Source organism: Cupressus sempervirens, chromosome 6 (genome assembly GCF_028749045.1).
Source record: "Cupressus sempervirens isolate cs-2001-9-10 chromosome 6, ASM2874904v1, whole genome shotgun sequence".
NCBI lineage: Eukaryota > Viridiplantae > Streptophyta > Pinopsida > Cupressales > Cupressaceae > Cupressus > Cupressus sempervirens.
This window is the reverse complement of record NC_143123.1, coordinates 582,021,417-582,047,903: the sequence shown is the minus strand read 5'-3', so window position 1 is coordinate 582,047,903 and position 26,487 is coordinate 582,021,417.

Genomic DNA, 26,487 nt, shown 5'->3' with positions numbered 1-26,487 from the left:
ATCAAGAAATGAAAACCTCTCTGAACCACTGACCTTGGACAAAATCTACTCCATGGAAGGAAGAGGATGGTGATCTTTCAGGGAAGCTTGGTTAAGGTCCCTAAAGTCCACACACAATCTAATTTTTCCATTCTTCTTCCTAACAGGGACAAGGTTTGCTACCCATGATGAGTTTTTGATAGGGAAAATTATGTTGGCCTCAATCAATTTGGATAGCTCTTTTTTCATTAAGGGTTCAATCTTGGGATTCACTAACCTCTATTTTTTCCTTACTAGTTTGACATCATCAATTAAATCTATGGTATGCTGATATCACCTTGGGTCAAAACCCTTTAAATCATCATATGTCCAGGAAAATATATCATTAAATTCTTGATAGATGAATAAAACATTTCTACTCAGTCTTAAAACATACCTTCCTCATGTTTAAGGATTTTCCATCAGCAACCATGACTGGAGTATGATCATCTTGGTTAGTAGCCAAGTTCATGACTCTGCCTCTTGCTTGGTCATCAGGATTAAAAACACTCTCTAAAGTAATGAGACCTTTAGGAAATTTTTTGGAGCTGAGATTAATGATTTGGTCCCCATACTGATCCTGCAATCTTGACTGGTTTTTCTCTAAAAACTCTGATTCATTCTGCAAGAAGCTCACAATTTTTTCATCAGATTCAAACACTTGTCAATTTATGTTATTATCAGGGATGGAAGGCCTTACTACCACTTTGATTTGTTGCTCTTTCTTCTCCTCAAGATTCCCTGGCACATCTTAAGATGCACCTATTACTGCAAGTCTATCTGCATGTCTATTTTCTTCTCTAGGGATGCTTTGAATATTGAATGAATTGGAACCTTCAAGAAAATCCCATACCCTGTGTTTATAAGACTTGAGTAAACCATTCTTGGTGATATTCATATTTCTCACTTGATTAACCACCAACTCACTATCTCCATATACACTTAAGGCTTGAATTCCTCTTTTTTGAGCAAGTAGGAGACCCTGAATCAAGGATTCATACTTGGCCACATTATTAGTGCAACTGAACTGGAGCCTAAAGGAGAAGTAACACCTTACTTGTGCAGGAGAAATCAACATCACACCAACCCCTGATCTATTTTTATTTCTTGATCCATCAAAGTACATACTCCATATCTTATTTATATCTCCTTTAGTCTCCACAAGATTGGGAACCAGAGCATCCTTCTCTAATATACAATATGTGCTGAGGCTTGTCTCAAGGGTTTCTGACATAGGATCAAATTGATTTGCATTAGCCCATTCATCTAAGAGAAAATTTGGCATCTCTGCTAGGGGAGTAGTAGGCTCATTCACTATGTCATTCTCATCCATTTCTAGGATAGTGCAATTCATGTTGATGAGGTTAGGGGTGCAAGGTTCAATATGATGGAGGGCTAGAGGCTCTTCTCTAATCAAATATTTGGCCCCATATATTGTCCTAAAAAACATATATGACCAATCAAAAGATATGTAACCACCTATTTGGGTAGTGAAATCTCTTGACAGACAGATGACAAAATGTGGCTTGACTTCAGCAACGGATATATCTTGAGTTATAGTACAACCAAGGCATGCATGTAGGGCCATTTCCACATTCCTAAGGATCCCTATAGTCTTGACAATACTACCATCCAATTGTAATACATCCCTAACAATGGGCTCATATTTCATTCCCAAAGCATTAGCAACACACCTAGGCATCACTGAACTACTAGCTCCTAAATCAATCATGCAATTTTGGACTAGTTTATCCCCTATAATTAAAGAAACATAAAATGGAGGTGGTCTAACCTTTTTACTTGTTTCTTCCTCCCTTGATGGTTGTACTAGGCTTGTGGCACTTTCCATACTAGGCGTCTAATCCTTGTGATCAATTCTTTCTAATTCCTACTGCAACAACCTCTTTTGCATGGGTATGGTAGCAACAACATCCCACATGGAAATATTCATGTTTATTTTCTTCATTTGTTCTACCACACTGAATGGTGTAGTAGGTGCTTTGGTAGAAGCCTTGGGAGCTGTATTTGTAGGAGGTTGAGGTGGAACAACTTGAGGATCACTTACATTCCTTCTGCCGTTATTTTTCCTTTGCTGCTAAAAGGTATTTGATTGATCATTTATTGCTTGTTCGTGGGGTATTGCATTTGAAGTTGAGGCCTAATTGGGGGGAGGAGGGGTAGCATCTTCAATAGCTCTTCTTTTGCTCCTAGTGTTGTGAGCAATGGAATCCTAGTTTACATTACAATTTTTATCTACCTAATGATTCATGAAGGACCAATCACCTCATCCTTGCATTTATGAGGCCTCCTTAAATTGGTCCTCCTTGTATGATTGTCCTGCTGCAGGCTCTTGGATGGTCAAAACCAAATAAGATTCAGCCTTCTGAGACATGCAATGAGCATAGGAGTAGTTACAGGAGGGACAAAAATCCTAATCTTGGGCCATGTTGTTTTGAGGAACTATGGCCCTACTTTGGTTTACATTTGAGGTTGAAGCATGACTACTCTGCCTATTCTAATCAAAAGAATTGCTCCCATAATTATGATTTGGAGGCCTAACACTGTTTAAAGTTTGATACTGCAACTAATGAGCCTTACTTCCTTGAGCTTGCCTTTCTAAAGTCACCACCTTGTTGCTCATTTTCTGCATCACAGAGAAGCTATCCTCCAACTTCTTTTCTTGGCCTTGCAATCTCTTATCTAGGTTTTGCATCATAGATTGCATCATTTCTTTTACTTCATCTATCCCATTTGAAGATGTAGAAGCTTGAGGGGTTGGGGTAAGGGATTGTGATGTGGAAATTGTGGGAAGAGGAGCCATTGCTAGTTGGTGATCTAGGACATTAGGGAAGAAGGGCATAGGAGGCCTTGGAGCTAACTTCCCTCCTTGTATCAATATATTTTCTGCCCTTATTGCTGTGTCATAAGCATTAGGTAAGGTATCCCCTTCCATAGTTGGGATTGTAGTGGCAATATCACTATTAAAAGCTCTAAGGTAATGCAAGAAGTCATTACCAAGGGTAGGCTTCACTGAAATAGGTATTCTATCCCATATTTTTTGAAATCTATAGTTGAAGTCACTTGTACATTCATGGGGGGCTCTTTTTATGGTAGTCAACTGCTCCAAAAGTGATAGATGATCACTTTTGTCCTCAAAGTGTTTGCATAGTCCTACTCCTAGACCATCCCAATCTGTTATAGAACCATGAGCCAAGCCTCTATACCATTGTAGTTCTTTTCCTTTTAGGGATGAGGCTAGAAGCCTAAATGCAACATCATCCTCTTTGATACCATGGATATTATAGACATTTGCAACCTCTTGAATGTGCTCTAAGGGAGAAATGGAGGTTTCACTAGTAAACTCTGGTATACTTTTGAGTGCAGCTATTGGTATGTCATGTCTTTGGGACAACAAGAGAGGGCTTCCACCATTAAAGGTGGTGAAAGCATGAGCCCTAGGCTATACCATATAAACAAGTGATCTATTGATATGTGCTGACGACAATCTAGGTTGAGATCTAATAGCAGGAGGAGTAGAAATAGATCTTGCAGGTGTATTTGTTGCTATTGCACTCCTAACTGGTGATAAAGATACTCTAGCCTCCCTTCTTCTAGGATTTGAAAATGAAAGCTCTTGGTACTGAAACTTACCTCTAGAAGATGCCCTGGTTTCAGCCTTGGGCATGAATTACCCTAACTTTGGTCTAGAAATAGATGTATTTGAAGCTCAAAGTTGCCAAGTTCCTTGAAGAATGAACCCTTTGAAGGCCTAAATACTAAAGCCAGAACTATCTCCTAAGTACTAATCTTGAAATCTTTCTTCTTGACACTAGAAGACTTGAAATCTTTTGATATACATCCCACCGGGCATGCCAAAAACTATTGTCACAGAGGTTTGCACCCTTGTCTAAAGTATTACCTAAGGACAACCTCATGAAACATGGAAACAAGCACCAAGCTATGCGACTTGAATTGTGAGGTTGAATCTCTAGAGAAGGCCAGATTCCTCTTACTATCAGGGTGCACCTAACTACTCTTGGAGAGGAAAAGGGAGAAGGAAAGCATGAAAAGAAAATCTACCTATTCTAATCTAAGGAGGTTATGCGCCAAAATAATGTGTTCGAACCAATCTCTGCCCATACATGCACTATTAAACCATCATGACACCAAAAAGTATACACATTCAAACTTGCTTTAATCTAACAATCACATGTAGATCAGGAAACCCAAATGAATGACACAAGGAAAGAGAAGATTCACTTATATATCGTTCATAGGCCAAAAGAGATATAGTCATGCAGATTGCAGATTTCTACAAAACACCAACGAGAGGCAAATAGTTCTTGCACTTTCACATTAATGGTTGAAGGAGATAAGGAAAAATGACATACAGTTCAAAGGCAAAGGGAATTTACACATGAAATTGTAGAGCAATATCAAAGAAGTCAGAGAGGGGTCGACCTTTTCAAAATCTACAAAAATTGCCTTTATAGTTCAAGCATAACTAAGATGTCCTCTGACTGAAGCTATTGTAAAACTATTGCATTGAAGTCTTGCAGAGAATAATCATGCAAATCTGAGGAAAATCTAATCTAACCATAGATCCAGATGCAATGATATCTAATTTTGGTTGGAACAGGGCCTTGAGAAGATAGAAATGGTGCCATTTAAGCCATTCTGACCAAGTAGATGGATCAAGTCAGGGGGTGGAGTGTTTCGCATTCATGCAGAGTGGTTAGAATCGATCATGAGGATCAGATTCGTGCAAAAACCCTAGTTTTCCTTCCTTTTTGGCTCGTAAATTAGCAAGGTTAGTAGGTCAACTTGACACTACGATGAGAATGGGCCACATGGACCAATGATCTTTTATCTTTTTGCCACCTCACAAGGGTCTTCCCAAGTTGACCATCATTTTAAAACTAGCTGCACCACCCCAAAACCGTGACCATGGTGGTTACATTGACTGTTAGCATCATTGATACCCTAGTCGGGTAGCTCAGACATGTGCCCTTTAGGTGCTTCCCCACAATTTGTATCCTCCTCACACCTTGATAAAGCGAGAAATCCCTAGTTGTTGATCTCCAAGAGATCAACGATCAAGAAGATCTTTCGTATTTTGTGTTGACCTTGATTTGGGCCCATGACACTTGTCACCACCTTGGAAACCTATACAACTCAACATGACGTGGCACCACCTAACGACTCATGAAGAGATAGGCCCCATAGGGACATGCAGCAGCAAAGTACTTGCCTACAATATTTAAAATCTTCGCATCTTGATAATGCAAGGAAGCCTCGGCTGCAGATCTGTTTGCATCGGATGGTGAGAATTCTTCATGCATCACCCTGTGGGAAGGGCAGACCCGTGACATCATTCCTTCCACGTGTCACAAGGAGGCATGATCGCATTTTTTAAAACCCTTGCAACATCATATTGCAGGCATGCACCAACCCTTGATCTGGGGAGATCTGACGGTGATCGTACACATGCATCCTGAACCTACTCTACTATCCTCCATGATGTCATCTAGACACGTGCCGCTAGGGCACTTTTCTACACTATCAAAAAGCCTGAAAAAGCTCAGAATGTGGAAAAGCGGGCACCAATAGGACTGCCAACTCACCCTGCCACCCTGTATCCTGTGGCCCACAAAAAATGAAAGGACCCACCTACCACGCATTGCAAAGGGGCTTCCCCACAATATTTAAAGGTCATGCATTTGGAGAATGCAAGAATGCACCCACCATAGATCTGGGCAAGATCTGACGGTGCAAAAAGTTGCAAGCTGGTGGGAAGAAACTTAGGAAATAAAGAAAATGTCATAAGGATTTATATATTTAATTTTTTGCATTTCCAAGGAATTTTAAATAATAAAAAGGATGGAAGGTGACCGTTGGGTGAGGGTTAAGCATTCAAATTCAAATTTTTGGCGGGGGGGGGAACAAACAATGGTAACAGACACCTTTAAAAAAAATCTTTAATGAATAAACCAATCAGGCTATTTCAAATTTTAAAAAGTGGCCAAACATGGTATTCAATCCAAATTAATATAATAATAACTTGATTGGGTTGTGTAACCCTACTAGGTTATTAAAACCAATTTTGTTTTATAAAACCCAATTAGGCTTTTATTAACTATATCTAACTATTGTTATCCATAGCCAAGGCCATTTTGATGCCCATAAAAATATAGAGAACAATGAATGGAGGATTTTTATAGCACAAACTCAATTAGGCTTTGAAAAATGAGTGATATTTTCAGCATTTTTAAGCATGGGCACTTGTAAACAAGGTCTTTGGTCAATTTTTTTTTTAAATGTTTCTCTTTCTTAATAAATTAAGGGTTGCAATTTTTTTGTTTATATTATTTTTTATCAAATGCATCAAAGAATTGAAAAAAATGACATTGAGTTGAAAGAATACCTCTGACACAAACAATGCAATCAACCCCCAAAAGTACTTCAAATATCAAAGCACAAAACCCTTCATTGATTGTAAGACAACCACAAAACCCTCTATTGATTATAAGACAGCCACAAAACTATCCACTCGCTTCAACACAACCATACAACCCTCCACTCAATGTTCCCCCTCAAAAACCATGACCACATTTAAACCCTTTCCACATCCCATTAGATAATGCAAATTCTACTAAAGACAACCTCATTAACCTCCTTACACAAAATACCTCTCACATTTTCCAAATAGTCAATAGATTGAGGTCATCTAGTCTTGGTCACCACTCAACCCTGGTAGATACACTAGAAGAAATGGCTAAAAGCACAAATGAGGTGTCTATGGAGGTTACAAAATAGGGTTCATGGAGGAATAGGTGTCATGCATTATATGTAGATGGGTTATCATATGATCAAGTGAAAGATAAGGGTATAAAGAAAGCTGACATATGTGCTCTTTTCTTTGATCTTGTTAGTAGAAACTCCTCTTTTTTCTATTCATTGATGCATTCGTGATAGGATGAGATCAAATTTTTGGGATAGGTGGTATATGGTATTTGACCTACAATTGTGTAATTTAATTATGAGGTGCCTTTATATTTTTTGAGAAAGCTATAATGTGAGTTCATCCTTGGTGAGAAGCCAAATTAGTTTGACATCTACCAATTGTAGGGTAGAGGGAAAGGCTCTGTACATGATAGATTTGGGGGTCGTAGGGTGGTACCAGTACATGAAAGGGGGCATGAAACATGAAAAATTATGTCTCATGTTGCGATCCCAACAATTGTAAAGGAGTTTATTGATTGATAGACCCTTCATGTAGTTGCATTATTGATCATTGTCATTATTCAACATGGTACACAATTAGCTATGAGAGTGGATGGATCATCACCTATGACACCTCCACCATCATCAAATGTGCCATTAGGGTCATCATAGCTTGTGTCAACTCTATCATTATCACCTACACCACTAGTGTCATCCCCACTTGTGCCACCTACATCATCAACATGTGCATCATTAAAGTCATTGAGGCCCATTTAGCATATGTGTTTTAGCTATGGCCATATATGTGTTGGGGAAGATATTGAGAAAAATGAGAATGGATTGGCATCCCATCCATGTATATGTTGTGGGAGGACCTACTATGCATCGAGAATTGAGGATTTGACACTCACAAATGATTTGATGACGATTGTCTTTGTTTGATTTTTCACATGTTATTAATTAATCACCTAAATATCATACATGTAAATTATTTTTTATCTTATAGAACATTATAGATTGATATGTGAACAATATGAAAACACCTTTGCAAAATTTTGGAAAATTTGTGGTGGTGAGACACACACCTTTACAAAATTTGCACTTTCTTGGATAATTATTCTTAATACATTTGATGGGTTTACATCAATATCCAAATTCACTAGCAAGATAAGGTGTGAGGAAAAAAATAACTCCTCCACTTTGATATGGATAATGTCTAGACTATAGATATAAGTAGTTCTCAACAACTACTTATATCTATATTCTAGACACTGATAATCTTTATATATTTTAATATATAATTGAAAAAGACTATCATTGAAAATTGATTGATCATTATTTATAAAAATATTAATTAACTTAAATGCATATAGAAGTGTCCTTATTGTATAATTAACATTGTACTAATCAGGACTTTGTTTTAATAGAATTCATTCTCAAGTTTAGGAGTTATGAAGGTCAAGGTGAATAATTCTCATCCTAATTGAACCCTCATTTTAGATTTAGTAAGAATTTAATATTAACCCTTAGAAACCTAACCCATATTAAACATTAATGTTAATTATAACCCTAACTTGCATATTTATAATATAACCCTGATTGAAATCTTACTATAATGTAATCCTAAATCTTAACTATATCTATCATTTAAATATATTTTTATGACTATAATAAAAATCTAACCCTAACTAAACCCCAATCTTAGTTGTTGTATCTTAGCCCCAACTTTATTTGATGCTTAACTAATCCAAACCACAACCATGATTTACTCTCCACATCTCCTTATATCTAGATTGTATCAAACTTGAATCCTCGTTAATTTTTATTAAATTCTAATTCTAATTGAATCCATAATTCAACCCTAGCTCTAATTGTATGGTTATTAACTTTGTTTAAAACTAAACTCATTGAAAATTTAACCATGATTAAATTCTAAAGAAAGATATCTCTTACAAATATAATTTAACTTTAGTCCTTATACTAACTAAACTCCAATCACAATTATTACTAATCATTAATAAACTATTACCTTTTTTGAACACTAACCTTAAAGTTAACCCTTAATGAACCCTAACACTAAGCTTATTTAAAAGTTAATGCATTTAATCATGTCCATTTCCTAACACAAATATTTTATTTATTGTAAAATATTTACCTATTTATCATTTGTAACAACTCATTCTATATCTAGATTTTAAACAATTATACTTCTATATATTTTAAAATTAAGTATAAAAGTATTCTTCAAAATTTAAATAATGATTATTCATCAATCTTTCTATCTATAATTAATGAGATGAAATGATAAATTGAGTCAATGTCAAAATATATTGATTATTTTAGAAATTATATTATTCAATTAATCATATAATGTTTGGAGGTATGTATGGCTTACTTTCTTTAATTTTATAATGTTACTATTGAATAGAAGTAAGTTACCAATAATAATTCTCTCATATTTTGAATATTTATTTACAAGAAACTCAATTTTATTTTAGAAGTGAATTTCACAAAAAATGAATTTTTCCAATCCTTGCTCTCTTTTCTTTTTTCAATTTTGAATGCAAACAATTAAATAATCTACAATTAAAATACATCTTTAAAAAAACTAATAAATCACTATTTTTAGATTAAATTAAAAACTAAAATCTAAATGGATATAAAATATTTCTAATATCTTTTAGATAATATCTTTCCAAATTTATACATATAATAAATTTAAAACTAAAATCTAAACATAAATAAAACATTTCTATAATTTTCTACACTTAAATATACTAAATAAAATAATAATTAAATTTGAAAAAAAAAATTAATTCATATCATTGCACAATTCAAAAGTAATGGAAATAAAACAACAAATGAAAACATCACTTTCTATCTCAAACAAGTTAATTTTTTTAATAGATAAAAGGCCTAAGCATTAAATGAGACAACTCTCTCTCTTTTACTAGCTCTAAATAACAAAGTCAAACATTAACTTAAACAAACAAGAGCTCTGCAGAGCTAGAGTCTCACCTTAAGAAAACAAAATGCATGCTATTTGGGCATAAGAAATGGAATCAATTCTAAGAATGTCTTAATTGTTATTTGTTGTGCATATTTAGAATGGTAGACACACTTTTTTAATTAGCCAATTTTGGAATAATGCATTATTGAACCTAAGCTAGAATGTGCAATTTGACTCATTACAATTCAATGTTAAGTGTCTTGCTTAATAGTTAGTGTTGGTTGAACAATTATTTTCATTCATAGTAAAATGCTCGAAGAAGTCAAAAATAGATGGTATAAGTCCATTATACAAAAATATCACTCAGACATGTAAGGGGATACACTTTATATTAACCACTACTTGGAGTCAAGCTATAGATATAAAAATATAGAATATTATTTAGAAATGATAATTGCACTAGCTTTGACAAAGCATTGATTTAATCATCAAATGGAAAATTTACACTCGTTTGAAAAAAGTATAAGATATCAGAAACAATTACATACATATACTTGAATCAGATTTAAATTATTATCATCTTTAAATTAATATTATTGAAAAATAATGAACATCAATATATTGTTTTGGCATATAAATCAAATCTATTGTTCAAACATTTGGGTAGTTTATTTTAAGAGTCGTTAAATAGGATTTAGTCCTTCAATTTTAATTATATTTTCCAATACATAAACACGAGTGCTTCACCAAGCAATGGTGCAAAGGTATATCCAATAAGAGAGTCAACTGAAGTTATATATCTTGTATGAAAAAAGTAACTAAGATTTCTAATATAATTTTTTTTTAATATCATTTATTATTTCAAGTAAGCACTATGGGATGGCAAAAATTTAAAAGTCTCTTTTACTATATAAGATTTAGTGCTTGAGCCTTCTTCCATCTTGGGCTATTTAATAAAGATAAAAACATGTCACTGATTTTCTCAAATGATTTGCTTCACTAGAGGACATACCAAATCTCATTGCATCTTCCCTCACCAAGAGTGATATTTTAGATGTATTTACCATTTTTCTTAAATAAATAAAATAAATAATTTAATATCTAAATTCAATTCTTAATTTATAAATATTTTTAACATTCTAAATTACTTTTTTTCAAGTACCAAACACAGACAACCTACACTCATAAGAATAAATTGATACTTCAAAAACCTATGAAAAAACATTTTCTGTTGTATAAAAAATGATCTAGTGCTCTCTTTTGGTTTTATCTCAATTCTAGTAAGTTTTTTTTCTCATAGCACCCTTGATTGTTTGTAATCAACAATGAAGTTGTTTGTTTGTAATCAATAATGAAGTTGTTAAAAGATATATTTTTTATGAAATTGTTCCCATGAAGAGGACAACATACCACATATTAAAAGTGATCAAAATGTCATCACAAGTGCATTTCCAACCTTATCAAACCAATTGGCATTTAAAGAAAGCTTCCTAAGACAAAGCATATGAAAATGGATGCGGCTATCCTCCCTACAAATTGCACCATTGACTAAATTTCAAAAAAATTATAACACACTGAAATTTTTTGAATTTTTCAACATTTGATCTTCATGATCTATATATTTTGTGATCAAAATCAACAAAATTTTGTTGTGTTTTTGTGAATCTAAAAAAGAATCATGTTTGAATTTTTTTGGTCTTTGGTGCATTTTGTCTGGATATTAGCAAGTGCCTACAAAAATTACATAGAAATAAACATCAGAAACAATACGCATTAGCTTTGACTTGAAAAAATAACTCCAAAAATATAAAAAAGTCAAGGATTTGAATTTGGGTAGATTGGACCATTAAATCAACCTATTGTTCTATGGATTACTTGCATGTAGAAATTGGCATCAACCAACCCAAATTTGCAATCCCACTTAGTTTTCTGCCATCTATTCAATGCCAAATCAAAAAAACTAGTTCCTAGATCCCCTACATAATTTCTTGCACTACCCCATTAGTCATGAAGCATCTACTACATGGTAACATAAAGATAATCAGTACCAACATTTGCAAACTACTTGTGCCTTACTATGCATATATAGAAAATGCACACATGCCATCCATTATTTGGAAAATGCCAACTCAGAATACCTAAAATATTTAGGGTCCACAAAATGGAATACTAGAAACTCATAAATATGGTCAAACAAAACCCATTCCCTACCTATTATTATCCATACTAACAACCATTAAAAAAGAACTCAACGTAAATTGTAATTGTGCTTTATACAAAATGACATGACTGCAACAATACAAATATAAATAGTGTAATAAAAAAATCTATAATAGATACAAATTTTGATTTTCATACACAAATGTACAACTGTATCATTTTGTATTTAAAATAACCATTACATGAGAATTGTTTCTTCCATCAACACAAAATTTTAAAATTCTATGTTGTCAATTAGAAAAAAAGTATCAAATCAAAGTCATCAAGCCAAGAAAATGTATAAAACTCAAACAATTGTAACCTTGCACAAAAATCATTACAAATTTTGAAGCAAATAACAAGATCCCACTGCAGAGATTTTCCTTGTGAATATCCAAAATAAAAATCTAAGGCCAAGGTCCTAATCTCTAGATCCACACATAATGAAATTAGTTGTTTGGCCATACTTTAAATGCACAAGTTGTTTACTTTGCTGCATAGCCCTAACTTAAACCGACCTGATTCTTTTAAATTGAAATTTAAATACATAGTATGAATCTGATATGCCAAAAATTGATAAACTGGATCAAATTAGATTGACATCTATCTGTTCTCTTAATACCAACTGATGTGTGGATATGTGACAGGAACCCATTTGACTTCCTGAGCAATATTGACTTTCTTGCACTGATTTAACTTAATCCAATCAAATTCTTCCTTACTAGAACTGAAATACATCAATAACATAAAACAACTTTGAATGTAAACTGGGAAAATGAATCACATAGAGTATAACAAAAATAGAGAATGAAATAAAATAGAACTCTAAAATTTATTGAAGATACTTAAAATAACTACAACTATCATCATGAATGTCGATAACCAGAGGGTGGGATAAATTTTATATTTTTTTCTCTTCCATCTCAACTATTTGATTTCTCTCTATCAATCATGCCCTTTATAATTACTTTGAGCAATTAGAAATGACTATTCATATTCCTATCAGTTGCATGACTCTTTGGATTCCCTTTTAGTTACAAAAGATCTTCCATTATATTTGGTACAACCATTGTGCAGATTTCTCTCTTAAATATATAAATATTTTCAACATGATATAAACTTTTTCATTTTAATAGCATTTTATGCCATCTTCCTATCACCACTAGACTTCCTGTCACAAAAATTTTTCTTTTTACTCATACTACATGTTGCCCTCCTATCGCTACTAGACTTCTTGTCACCAATAGACTTCTTGTTGCAAATGTGCTCCTGCACCATACTCCCAAAATCAAAAAGTTTCCATGTCCCATGGAAACATGCTTGACTAAAACTTGCAAAAAACCTGAAACTGTTCCTCTTCCTCTTCACTTTCTTTGATGTCTCTACTAGACCATTTCTTCAAACTAAGATTCTCATCACTAAAATTTGTATTGACTACTTCCAAAAGTCCACTCCTCTAGTGTTGCATCTCTCACACATAGACAAACAACTTCTATGCCTCACCTGGGAGTTTCTTCCATGCCTCTCTCCTCAAGAATTTTGGAAAACAACTTGGACCTCCTTCTAAGGCCCTCATGGTATACCTCCATGTCCACCTCTTATAGGAAGTGAACAAGAAACCATATCCATAAAAACTTCACTAAAAATAATCAATTCATAACTCTTTCAATGCCCAAATCTTTTACTAAGCTCTAATACCAAAAATGATGTCAAGCCTCACCTTGGAAAATTTAGGAGGAAAAGAATCACTTGACTAAGTTAGCATCAAGTGGTTCATACACCTTTAGGATTGATTATTCTGCTTAACTTAGATTTACATCTATCTACTCTCTTAATACTAACAAATGTACAAATATGTGACAAGAACTCATTTGACTTCCTATAGCAACATTGACTCTCCTATATAGATTTAACTTAAACTAACTAGATTCTTCTTTATTGAAACTAAAATACATGGACAACATAAATTGACTTTGAATGTAAACTAGGAACATGAATAATAACAGATGGATGTCAATCTACGAAGTTCCTATCATAGGTCAGTCTATTAGTTGGTACTAAGTGAATTAGTTTGGTATCAATCTGAGTTAAGTGGAATAATCGATCCTGAAGGTGCATGGACCCCTCGATGTAGAGTTAGTTAAGTGATTTATTTCCTCCAAAGTTTTCCAAGGTGAGGCTATGCATCATATTTGTGGAGAAAATGGTGCAAAAGGGAGATTTTTGGGGGTTAAGACCTTCATCAAAGGAACTAATATATTCTCACCAACAATTTGTGGATGATTCGATTGTAATGGGAGAAGCTTCAGTCAAAAATACTAGGAATATTAAGAAGGCTCTTGATGATTATGAGCAAGCCAGAGGATAAATTATAAATTGGAATAAAAGCTCTATTTATTTCATAAATGTTAATGTGAATAGACAAACCAAAATTCAAAGAATTATGAGGTGTGAGATTGGAAACCTTCCAAGTCAGTATCTTGGTTTACCTCTATGTCTAGACCCTCCTTAGTCTTTTTGGAGTTCTCTAATTGATAAAATCCATTCAAATTTAGCTGGCTAGAAAGGATCCCTCCTTACCCAGGATAGTAAGATAATTGAGCTAAAATCTATCATTCAAAGCATCCCCCTGTATACTTAGAGTGTTTTTAAGATATCCAAAAAAAATCTATGACTATTGCAAGAATTCAGAGGAAATTCTTATGGATTGGGATGGAAAAGAAGAAAATAATGGCACTAATTACCTGGGATAAGGTTTGTAAGCCCATTAAAAAAGGTGGTCTAGAATTAAGAAAGGTAAATAATATGAATGATTTCTTACTTACTAAGCTCATCTGGAGATTGTATAATGATGTTGGAGAATGAAAAGACATATGGAATAAAAAATATAATTTGGAGAGCAAAAGTTTCAATCTTTTTCTTAGCAGTGATGAAGCTCAAGGGGGATTAGCTATCTCGAAGTAGGCTCAGAAAAATAAGCATATTATAAATAAAGGAGTGAGATGGAAGGTAGGAAATGGAAAAAAATATTCAATTCTAGGAGTAAATATGGAATCTTGATCATGCTCTGAGTTCTGGCCAGCAGTGGAATGGCTATATGGTGCAATGCAAGTCTTTTTTTGGGTTAGATGTTGCAGACTATTGGGAAGGAGACAAATATTAGAAATAATAGTCTAGGGGGGTAAATCAATTTTCCAATAATTAAAACATTGATTAGAGGGAAAACCTAGGTGGGAATGATGCCCACAAGATGATGTAATAATATAAATATTTCTTGTTAGAGGATGGACCATGTTAGGATTCTATTACAACATTTAGTACATATGAGTCCTTGTTAGGAGACTTTGAATCCCTGTTAGGAGATTCCAACCCTGTTAGGAGCTGTCGAAGATAGAAGGACCCAAAATCCAAATAGCTTATGGGGAAAGACCATTAAACTCACTTTCCAATAGATCTCTCAACTATTCCTTGTAGAATAATTTTTTGTACTTTAACTTCTTTCCTTTGTCCTATCAACTAGACCAATCACTGTAAGACCTTATAGACTAGGTCACAAACCTTGGTTCCAAATATCAAATTTTGGATCACACAATAAAACCTCAACAATGAATTTTCCTTCACCTTTGATCTTCTCTTCTTATCTTTACATCCCACTCTTCATGCTACTTCAAATCATTTCTCTATTCCATACATGATAAAGGAAAATGTCCTTCCTTTATATTGAATCCATAAAATAATTCCCTAAGTTGGCTATTACACCTTCTTAATTAATTATTACAAGACCTTATTAAAAACACGTTACACTTAGCGATAACATTAATCATTTTCCTTGTAACTCAAATGACATTCCATACGTGTAACATTATGATGAATGAGCTTAGCTACATCATCTCTAGAATGTCTTCTTCACATCTTAACTTTGGCTTCTTAGAATTAAAACTCTGATAAGAGATATAACAAGTTTACCAAAACATGCTTTTGTAAACTCTATCTCAGAACAGTCTTCACCAAAACTTGCATAACTTCTTCTAGGCTTAATATCTTATGCTTTTGAGGTTAGACACATAGTAGTATCTCCTTTTAACTTGCCAATGAAAATACTCAATGATTTGTTTGTACCAACTTGATCTTTCCACTGTTCTTTTTTCAAATATCTCAATGTGCTCTATATCAATTTTTTTTTTCATGCTCAAACTATTTTTCTCAAACTTATTTTCATGTTGTAACTTCTCCCCCATTGACATCAATGTCAAAGGTTTCAACAACCATCAATATTTGTAACAACTTTCTCTAACTTGCTCAAGTGTTCAAAGAAATTGTTCAAGAACAACATCCAACAAGATTCCTAGATGACTATGTCCATCACAGATACTCCCCCATATAGGAAGCACCAGTATTCATTCCAGAAAAATAATAGTGCTCTATTACACTAGACCGATGCACTCTTGCATCATCTATTCTGATGTAGGAAGGGGCAAAACCCCTAGCATTCCTCACAAATGCTCAATAGTCTCTTTGGGAAGAGGCTTAGTGAAAATATCTGCAATCTTCTCTTTAGTGCTTACATACTCCAATCTAATTTCCTTTTCTAGAGCTTTCTCTCTCAACATGTGATACTTGATAGAAATGTGCTTAGTTTTAGAATGCAACACTAGATTCTTTGACATATTCTCTATACTACAAGTGTTATCACAATGTCTGACAATAGGTTCATTGAATTCTATCCTTATATCCTTTAACATCTGCTTCATCCAAAAAACTTGATTGCAATTGTTTGTTGATGCAACATATTCTACTTCACCTATACTTTGTGAGATACAGTCCTACTTCTTTCTTAGTTAAGAAAACAATCTTCCTCCAAGAAAGAAGGCTCCACCACTGGTGCTCTTTTTGTCATCCATATTACTTGCCCAATCAACATTAGTATAAGCATATAAAGTGAAATCATTAGATCTATCATACCACAATCCAAACATTGGTGTTCCTTTCAGGTATCCAAATATCCTTTTGACTGCTACATAATATGCTTCTCTAGGATCAGCTTGAAATCTTGCAACAATTCCAATTGCATTTGCTATATCCAACCTTGTGTGAGTTAGATATTACAATCCTCCAATCATAGATATGTACTTCTTCTACTCAATCATAGGTGTCTCATCCTTTGTAGATAACTTATGTCCAATTACCATAGGTTTTCTAATAGGTTTACATGTTTCCAAACCAAACCTTTTTAGCAAATCTTTCAAATACTTAGCATGAGAAATAAAGATTCCTTCTTTGTCCTACACAATCTGTAATCCTAGGAAATATTTCATTTCTCCTATCATGCTCATTTCAAATTCCTTCTTCATTTATTCTGCAAACTTGTCACTTTCATCATCATTTCCTCCAAATATGATATCATCAACAAATATCACCAAAATCACCAATCCAACATCTATTTCTTTCCAATATATATTACTATCTACCATTCCTTGGCTAAATCCAAGCTTTGTCAGATGCTTGTCCAACCTTGCATACCAAGTCTCGAGTGCTTGCTTCAAGCCATACGATACTTTCTTCAATCTGCATACTATATCCTTGTCATCTGTTATAGGGAAACCTTTAGGATATTCTATGTATACCTCTTCTTCAAGTTCTCCATTCAGAATGCTAACTTGACTTCCATTTGATACACTTTGAATTTCTTATATGTTGCATAAGCTAAGAATAACCTTACTGATTCTATTCTTGCCACAAGAGCATAGGTTTTGTCATAGTCTATTCGCTCTTGCTATAGTATCCTTTAAATACCAATCTTGCTTTCTTTCTTACAATTTCACCTTGTTCATTCATCTTGTTCTTGAATACCCATTTTGTTCCTATCACATTCTTGTCTGTTGGTCAGGGGACCGATTCCCATGTCCCATTTTTCACTATCTGATTCAATTCTTCTTTCATAGCTTACTTCCAATAGTCATCTTTACATGCTTCATTTGCATTCTTTGGTTCAACTTGAGATATCAAACATAGTTCTTCATTGATTATGCTTCTTATCATCACACCTTTATCTCTACTTCCAATTATTTTCTTGGGTGGATGATTCTTTGTCATAATCCATCTAGAAGTGGGAGTTGTTATCTCAACTCTTAGCTCTATTGAAGGTTCTAAGCTTTATTCCTACCTTATCTCTCCTTCATTCTGCAAATCATTGTTAGTCTCAAAGAATACTTCATCATTCCTTGGCTTAGTAACAACATTCTCATCATCTAAATTATAGTCAACTATTCTTTCCTATATCCTAAATTTCTCATCGACTCTTACATTTGCACTTTCAACAATAGTCTTAGTTCTCATATTATAATATCTATAGGCCTTTCTTTTCAACAAATAACAAAGAAAAATGCCTTCATCACTTCTAGCATCAAATTTACCAATATCATCATTTCTTTTGATACAACATTTACTACCAAAAATTCTAAAATACTTAATTGTAGGTGAGTGACCAAACCATAGTTCATAAGGGGTCTTGTTTGTGTCTTTCCTAACTTGCACTCTATTCATAGTGCAAACTATTGTATTCACAACTTCTCTCCAAAACATATTGGATACATCATTCTTAGCTAATGTAGCTCTTGTTGCTTCTATTACTAACATATTTCTTCTCTCTGAAATGCCATTTTGTTCAGGGGTTCTGGAAGCTGGCAACAATCTTTTGATTCCATTAGCTTCACAAAAGATGTTAAATTCATTTGAAGTAAATTGTCCTCCTCTATCTGATCTTAAACATTTAATCTTCATACCTGATTGATTCTCAACTCTATTCTTGAATATCTTAAACTTATCAAATGCCTCAAATTTTTCTTTAAGAAATGCAACCCACATCATTCTAGAAAAGTCATCAACTAAAATCAAGAAATACCTTTCATCATAGAATCATTTAGTCTTTGTAGGACCAATAAGATCTGTATGTATAATCTCCAATTTTTTTGTAGTAGTAAAATTCTTGCTAGGAAAAGAAGTTTTGTTATGCTTTGCCAATACACACTCCTAGAAAATTGTGTTAGTCGGCTTTACAATCTTAGGAAAATATCTAACTACAAACATACTACTAGTCTTTAAAAGTTGTCAAATTTTATATGACAAAATCTCTTATGCCATAACCAATTATCATCTACTTTTGCAACCAAACATGTCATTTTAGTAGGATCCAACTAAAATACATTACCTCTAGATCTAGTTCATGTTTCAATAACCTTTCCATCTTTGTCTTTGATCATGCATGTCTTCTCTATGAACTATAATTTATAACATTTATCCATTAGTTGTCCAACACTCAGAAGATTATGTTTCAAACCATCAACAAAATATACATCCTCGGTGTTAGTCTTACCATCAAGGGTTATAGATCCAATACCTTTAACATGGCATGTTGCATTGTTTCCAACTCTGACAATGCCTCCATCATGAAATTTGAAGTCAAAAAACATGTTCATCTCACTAGTCATATCATGTGAACAACCATTGTCATTTATCTAATCAGATTTCTTTTCAATCTGTGATGCCAAAGCCATTTTTTTGGACTTTCTTATTTAATAGCTACAAATCCTATTTCATCATCACTAGCACTTACTACTTGTTCATCAACATCATCTTCTTCATTTGCATACAAACAATCTCTATCTCTTCTAGGTTTGAAATTTCCTCTATAATTTTTCTCTCCTTTAGGACACTTAGATGATTAATGACCAAATTCATTGCAAGTCCAACATTTCAATATTTTCTTACCATCCTTTTCTCTTCTTACCAGAAGTGCTACTCCTTCTTCTATCTTTTTTTCCTCATCAGACCTACTACTGCTAGCAAAGTCTCCTCTAGTACTTGTGCTCCTTGATAAACTAGGTCAAATATTTAGGGCACTGAAATATATTTCTATTCTAGTCAATTCTTCGAGTTGTCTAAGCTCATTATCAATTGCTTAAAGTCTCCAAGCAATGTATCCTTTTTGAAATATTTGGTGCAGGAGATCAACAATTGTATCATTTGAATTGCTTTCTTAAATGGTGGTGTTAATCTCTTCAATGTCTTCTAGATCACCTCATCATCTTCCTTAGTTCCTCCTTTATATCTAATACATGTAGTAGTTTCTAATATCCTACATATGTTCTTATGGATTCATCTTCCATCATTTTAGCATCTTGAAATGTACAAATCTAGCTTTTCTCCTCAATTTCTTAGAATGTTGATCACCTTCAAAACTATTGTCCAAAGATTTCCAAATCATATGAGAAGTAATAAGTGATACTACCTAGTTGTACTTAATTTTAGGAAGTGCATACAATAGTGCTTCTCTAGCTCTCATGTCACACATGAAAAGTTCTCTCTCTTCTTTGGTACAAGTTTCCAAGTCTTTTTTCAGAAATGATTGTCTTTGTTGATTTTGTCAAGATCCAATATCTTGGACCCATACACAATAGATGTGTCTTCATCTTTTCCTTCCAAATATCATAATTTGTTCCATAAAACTTCAGACTATCCTTTCTGAATATGTTTTCCATGGATCTCTTAAAGTTTTTAAACTTTATCTTCAAGGACCTAATGCTCTAATACCAATTATTAGAAACAATAGTCCACCAAGATAACTGAAAGGAGGGGTGAATCAGCTATCCAATAATTAAAACATTTATCAACCTTAAGTAATCTTAATGATTCAACCAAAGTAAAAAGCAACCATAACAAGATGCACATATATAATTACACCAGATATGTTAACTAGGGAAACCCTTGATTAGAGAGAAAACCCCAGTGAGAATGATACCCACAAGATGATGTATTAATATAAATATTCCTTATTAGAAGATGGACCCTAATAGGAGTCTATTACAACATTTAGTACATATGAGTCCCTGTTAGGAGACCTTGAATCCCTATTAGGAGATTCCAACCCTATTAGGAGTTGTGGAAGACAGAAAGACCTATTGTCCAAACAACTTCTAGGGAAAGACCACTGAACTCACAGTCCAACTAATCTCTCAACTATTCCTTGCAAAATAATTGTCTATACTTTAACTTCTTTCCTCTATCCTCTCAATTGAACCAATCATGTTAGACCTTGTAGACTAGATCACGAACCTCAAATCCAAATATCAAACTTTGGATCACACAATAAAACCTTGGCAACAAAGTTTCCTTCGCCCTTACTTGCTCTTCTTATCTTTTCATTTTGATCTTTGTGCTACTTCAAATCATTTCTCTATTCCATACATGATAATAGAAATGTTCTTCCTTTATACCAAATACATAAAACAATTCCCTGAGTCATCTATTACACATTCTCAATTAATTATTATAGGACCTTATTAAGAACACATTACACTTAGTGATAACATTAATCTTTCACCTTGTAACTTGAATAACTTTCCATACGTGTAACATTATGATGAGTGAGCTTAGCTATGTTATCTCTAGAATGTTTTCTTCACATTTTTAACTTCAACTTATTAGAATAATAATTTTGCTAAGAGATATAACAAGTTTAACAAAACATGCTTCTGTAAACTTTATCTTAGAACAATATTCACCAAAACTTTCATAACTTCTTCCAAAATTAATATCTTATGCTTCTGAGGTTAGCTGCATATACTAGACACACTTAGTAGTATCTCCGTTTAACCTTACTAGTAAAAATACTCAATCATTTGTCTACACCAACTTGATCTTTTTGTTTTTTCTTTTGTCAGATACCACAAAAAATTGCTATGTTGACATCAATGACAAAAAATTTCATGAATGCAACATATCATCATGATAATGGTCTAATCATGTTTCTAAAATACTCCCCTGTAGAAGCATCATCAACATTCATGCTTCCAACAACAAATGGGTGGATCTTACTAGAGTCAATGATTCTCTAAATGACCTTAATAAAATGTTGAATGTTGTCTTTCTAGTTAATGAGGAGGATTCTCTAATATAGATGTTTAATCCTAATGAACTATTTTAGTTCTCTTATGTGTATGGTTACACCTTTGAATATTTTCATGAACCTTGTTGGGATAAAGCTTGTTCAAAGGCCTGACACCTAAAGTTAACATCTTTTTTTTAATCTTATTAGAGGATAAAATATTTACTATTGATAATTTAAAGAATAAAGGTATGTGTCTTGTTAGAAAATGTTATTTGTGCATGGAAGAGGAATAATCAGTTAATCATTTGAATATGCATTGCTCCTACACTAGAAGCTTATGGAAAAGGATATTTAGACTTCTAGAGATGGAGTGGGTTCTCCCTTTCAGTATCCAAGATTTTTTCTTAGCTTAGAAGTTACCCTCTTGGAATTCCTTGATTAATAATTTATGAAACTTTATTCTACCTTATTTATGTTGGGGTGTTTGGAAGGAAATAAATGATAGGGTATTTAGGGGCAATGAGTCAAACTCTAATCAAATATTTCACAAGAATAAGAGTATGGTGATAGAGAATGTCAAACTAAGTGGGAAAGGCATGGAGCCTCATGATGAGTGGGAAGCCAAAGTAATTAAGAATTGGAAAGTGGAAGAGATCAGTTACTCTCAAAGTGAAAGAAGTCTTAGAAGCATGGGATTTTCTACCAAAGGGATGGTATAAGATTAATTTTGATGGGGCCTCTAAGGGCAATCCATGGATTGTGGGGTGCGGTATTGTTATCAAAAATGAAAATGGGGATAGTATTGGTGCTATGGCTATCCCTATTGAAAAATAGACCAATCAAATAACAGAAGCTAGTGCGGCTCTTTATGGTCTATTATGTGTTGAGAGTATGAATATGGATAAAATTTTGCTTGAAGGGGATCCCCTAAATATCACTAATTGTGAACAAAGTTAATAACCCCTCATGGACCATTATTATATGCAAAGCTATAAATTTGATCAATTCTTTTGTGAAATATCTTATTACCTATAATTATAGAGAAACCAACGAAGTGGTTGACTAGGTAATAAATGTGGCTTGTAAAAGTCACATGAAGATGACTTGGAATAATGGTAATAACATCCCAACTAATGTGCTATCTTTGATAGAGTATGATAGAATTGGAAGTAGAAAAAAGTGTTTTGATAATGATGAAAATTGCAATTAGGAGTAATTATGAGATGTATTTGAGTAGGGGATCACATATTATAATTATGTTTGATTAGATTGCTTACTTATTATGACACAAATTCTGGGTATTCTTGCAAAAGAGAAAAGCACACCATGATTCTGAAACTAAGAAATCCAATTTGCTTGAGCTCACTGGTAAGGATGGTAATTTTTGTAGATTAAGGAATATGGGAGGTAGGAGAAAGGGATGTGAGCTAGGAAGTTACAAGGAATGGAAGCAGAAGCCCAAAATTTGGAACATTTTAAAACAAGACAGGTTTATGAGTTTCATGGAGAAACTCAAGGGAAGCAAGCTGACTATCACCAAGAAGTTCATCAAAACTTGGAAGAACAATAGCATTTTGGTGGGTAATCAGAGAATGGAAGTCACAAAGGATATTATTGCCAAAGCCACTTGCCTAGAAGTGGAAGGTATTAATTTCTTAGAGATAGGAAAATTTCGAATAAAGTTGTGGATGAGTTTGTAGAGATGACCAAGGAGAGAAACAGGTTGGTCAAAATTGGCAACTCTTACTTCAACATGCATTCCATTTTTAGACCCTGGAGGTTTGTTATGTTTTTTTTTATTGAGTATTTAACCATAGATGTTTATTTTACTAAGATTTATGGTCACCACTTCATGTTAATTAATCACTTTAGGCATAGGGTTAGAATAAATTTCCCTTTCTACCTAAGGTAGTCTATGGATACTACCATCTTAGCCCTTCAAAATAACCCTGAAGGAGATCATGCTTGTCATGAGGGTTTGATGGTGTTGGTTATGAATTTTCTTAAATCCAAAAAAGTGGACAGACCTCACTTCAACAAAAAGACTTTGGAATGTGATACTAAGGGGACTGACTCATATGAAGCCTATGAAGATGATACTAAGGAAGAAGTTGAGTTGATGGATAAAAAGAGGAAAAAACTTTCCCCTGTGGGCTTAACATCTAAGAAAAGGAAAAGAAATGGGGTGGATATGAGATAGAGACTGAGATAGATGAGGATTCTGAATTGGAAAAAGGGAAGAAGATTAAGGGAAAAATTGGTAGATTTAAAACTAGAAATAGTTCAACGAAGGATGAGAAATGTTTGAACATCCCCTTAGATGTTGATCTTATGATCCAAAAAAAGGAGTACCTAAAAGGCAACACAATTTTGATTCGAGGGAAGGTGGAGGATAAAGGCATTGAGGATGTTGACCTTGGGAAAGATAATTTGGACATTGATGAGGAAAATCTAAACCAAACTAGTGCCCAGGATGATCAAGGGTACATTAAGGGTATCTTTCGCAACCCCAGTGAGATGAGAAGGGACATTAGAAATATGAAGGAACATATGAAGGATATCATAAGGGAGTTTGAAAATATGAGAAAGACTAATAGAGGTGAGTTGATGTTAGGCTAGCATTTGGATGGGCTCTCGGATGTGATTGGGAATGCTAAAAAAGTTAAGAACTTGATGAAGAGTGTCTGACCTCTTCAAGCCAAAAATAGAGCTATGGAACAAATGTTGAAGGACATGCAAAAGAAGTTGGATACCATGGAGAACATAGTTGATAGTATTGAGAATGGGTTAAAGAATTTTGCTAATCAAAGTTGTTCCATATTAAAAGTTGTCATGGGGAAGATCAAGAATTTGTTGAATAAGCTGGAACAAGGGAGAAACGAGGGTACAAAGGATATGAAAGATGATCAAGGACCCAGTAAGTACACAAGAGAAAATTCAAAGAAGTCAGAGGTTATGGATGACAAAGAGATTGATGAGTTGAGGGCCTCTACTATGAACATGAACATCCTAGCTAATCAGGATTCTAACTTGTTGAAGACCTTATAGCTATCCTAATGTTGTCTTTATGTTGTCTTTTTTTTTTTCCTTTCTCCTATTTGATGTTTTTTGGTTTTTGTTCTAGCTTGTCTAGTTGTATGGTGTTGATGCATAATTTATCATGGACTTTCATTGCTTATCTTCTTGTTACTTTGTAAAAGGTTTCAAGTCCTTTCAAAACCTATTTTTACTTAATCAAAACACTAACCTTAAAGTTAACCCTTAAGAAATCCTAACATTGAGCTTTGTCAAAGATTGACCAATTTAATTGTCACCCTTTCCTAACTCAAATATTTTATTTATGTAGGATACTTATCTATTTATCATTCTCAACAATGACTTATATCTAGATTCTAGACATTGATACTCTTTGTATATTTTAAATTAAATTAAAAATGATTATATTGAAAATTGAATAAAATGATTAATTATAAAAATATTAATTAAGTTGATAGGCTTTTTGTTGTGGCACATAATGGCCTAAAAATTGTCAAATGCCTGAAACGTATTTGACACTAACACCAAAAAAAAATACTCCAACATTTTTTATCAATATTTTGAAATTTATTCACTTACCCCACTTATTGATATCTATGTCATTTTGTTGGCTTGTTAGTTAAAACCATATCCTATGTACATCAATTGGATGGATGAGAGAGTGGACACTAATTCATTTTCAATCTCAAACAAGAAATGGTTACAAAATTTTTTAAAATACTATAACATTTATTTTTATTGAGATTTTGAAATTTATTCACTTACCCCACTTATTGTTATCTATGTCATTTTGTCAGGTTGTTAGTTAAAACCATATCCTATGCACATCAGTTGGATGGATGAGAGAGTGGACACTAATTCATTTTCAGTCTCAAAAAAGAAATAGTTAGGAAAATTGAATTAGAAGAGGGAGAACAAGCTCTATAGGAGGCGAAGGAACTGAATTTGAGTTTTTCTTATTCTTGGTTGAAAGCAGTATAGGGGAAGAATGAATAAGGAAAGCACTAGAATTGAGTTTCCACAAAAAGGTAAATGTTGTAGTCATAATAAAGGAATGTACAATTTCCTCATAGACTTAGAATATAACAATTTTTACTTATTTTGTACCATGGCCTCAATAAATTCAACACATTACCTCCTCTTACACACCCTACAATAACTATCTAATTTGACAAAGGATTAAGTGGGCAATTAATACAACTTGTTTTTTTTCTAGTTTGGATGCCTTAGATTTGTAACACATAACCCCATTTAATCTATTATCATGCTATGGCTTTGTACGTGATATTTATGCTCAGACAATCTATGTGTTTCATCTTCCACAAACTAGGAGAACAAATGAATAATGGAGGCTCCCCTTTTGTTTGGATTTGTGAGAATGAGTGTTCCCTGTACTTTTATCTACATTTCTCCATAAATCCCATTTTATATTCTTTTGCGGCTTGAACATGGGCGATTGGCAGATTGGGAAAGGCTAGACTACCTAATTTCTCTTACCTTATCTCATTCTATCTTATCTACCTCTTCTCTAATAATTAATCAAATCCCTTCTCTCACCATATTTTTTCCCTATTTTTCTTCTTTATCTACCTCATGTCTCTCATCTTGTCCCCATTAAAACTTCATCATGACATCACAATCACATAACCCCCAAGCCTCTGGTAGATGTCCTATA